Here is a 2,184-nt window from a genome sequence, read left to right on the forward strand (position 1 = left end):
AACTTTGGTTTTAGCAAAATATTTTGGCCATCCCGAAATCCGATATCTTGGCAACCATTTCATGATCCAGCAGAACATTGCTAGGCTTAAGATCCCTATGAATAATCCTAAGTCTTGAGTCCTCGGGCAGGTAAACTAGTCCTCTAGCAATTCCATCAATAATAGAAACGTATGTGCACCAATCAAGCTGTGCACGTTTGTCCAAATCTGGAGATAAGGGCATCATGTAAAAAGGTTAATAATGAGGACAATTTACAACATGCGCAAATTCTAAGCAAATGAGTTCTAAGTTGGAGGTCACAAGAATTTACCGAAGATGTAGATATCGAGGCTTTTGTTAGGCATGAACTCGTTACAAGCAGCTTCTCATCTCCCTCTATGCTGCATCCTAGAAGCCTCACTAGATTTCTGTGCTGGAGCTTTGCAATCAAGATGACCTCATTCTTGAACTCCTCGAGACCTTGCCAAGATTTCCTTGACAACCTTTTAACTGCTACTTCTTTTCCATCAGAAAGCAATCCCTGAAAGCTAATTCGGTTAAGCCCTCCACATACTGGACTTCAACAGAAAACAATCGCAAACTGACAGCAATGGATAAATTACCGTGTAGACAGTACCGAACCCCCCTTGCCCGAGCTTCTTTGAACTTGAGAAGTCATCTGTAGCGGCCTTTAGTGTGACTAGATCCATGAAAGGAAGTTCTTCAGAGCTAACCAGGTTGCCTTCTTCAGTAATTTCCACTCCGACTGGATTTGTTAAATCATTAAGCAAAGCACGCAGGCTTCTTTCCAGGTCTGAAGGTACCTGAGTCTGGATTAGCTCTCAAAAAAATATGAATTAAAACATCCATTTTCTCATATATGCCTTGTTTTGCTTTTCTCCGGTTGAAGTAGAGGGCGCAAGATCCAGCAAGAACAGTTAATAGGAGTCCCAGGACGCCAATGACAAGCCAATCATCCTTTCTTCCATTTATCCCTTTTTTTCCTCATAAGTTGAATAAATATCTTAATATATGGATAACATCCTGAAGTATCAATAGGCTAATTAGAACTTTTCAGCTTAATAGATTGCCTCAGTAATTTTCCTGCATATTTGGCTTTTGCCATTGTGAAGGCTATATAAGCTAAGTCTCTTCAGATTCTCTATGATATAAGTTTCACTAGAGACTGCACTCACTGAACGAAAGCAACCTAAGCTACTAACAGAAATACTGAGAAAACAGAGCCAGACCAGGAAAATGAGTTGCTAAAGTTGGCCTCTTCGTAAGGGACTGAAATAAAAATAATGGTGTAAACAATTTTCTAGGATCTTGGACCCTTGTAGAAATTTCCTCTGTCAACATTCAAAGCTAAAGAATCCATCATGCCAATGAACTTAATCGTTATTTTTCAATTTTGTTCTAACCATATATAAGCATAGAAGCTGAGTTTGCAGCGATAACTATAGCTTTCTTTTCCTACTAATTTCCGATAGATTTCATTTTCTTACCTGTGGAGGCTGGGTAAGATAACGTAGAACTTGTCGAGCCATTGAAAAAGCGATACAGCTCATACCTCACATTGCAAGTTCTGCTAACAACCGTTCCACCTTCCCGGGTATAGCAACATGCTCTTAGATCCGCCAAGGCAGAGTCCAAGCAACTGTAACAGTCCTTGTCAAACATATCCCTAGTACACTGCACTAGCCCATTTATTGTCTGGCTCACAGATTTATTTATCTTCCCCACCGCGAACATTTGAGTAGTGTTAACATACGCAGCCTCATTGGATATATTCTTCATTAGATACATCAAGTAGGTATAGAAACGGGCTGGGTCAGACGCAAGTTTCTCCTGATAATCTGAATCTGGGTATTTTCCAGTATAAACCATCTTCGAAAAGAAATCTTGGAAGGAATAGCGTACTTGGCATAATTCATACCAAATTAGTGCATCTTCAGCAGTATACAGCTTCATGATCTCTTGGCTTGCATTGCTGACACAGCCCTCACACGCTGCGGAACTGGCATCTTCTCGGCAAAGAGCTTGTCCATAAATTCGGCTAAGGCCTTCTCCAACAGTAGTGTTGTAGAATCCCGTTGTTGCAGTGTTGTACGACAGTGAATCAAGAAGGAGCTTCAGGTTTGATTCGAAGGTGCTGTTGGTTGAGTAATTTCGATACTCATACTGACAAGAAAGTTCAAGAT

General features: G+C 40.6%; 1 pseudogene; it reads right to left on the minus strand.

Annotated features, from left to right (window-relative positions):
- Positions 1-10: 10 nt before the first annotated feature.
- Positions 11-2,170, minus strand: LOC120294024 (annotated as a pseudogene).
- Positions 2,171-2,184: the final 14 nt, after the last annotated feature.

Source organism: Eucalyptus grandis, chromosome 5, assembly GCF_016545825.1.
Source record: "Eucalyptus grandis isolate ANBG69807.140 chromosome 5, ASM1654582v1, whole genome shotgun sequence".
Taxonomy (NCBI): Eukaryota; Viridiplantae; Streptophyta; class Magnoliopsida; order Myrtales; family Myrtaceae; genus Eucalyptus; species Eucalyptus grandis.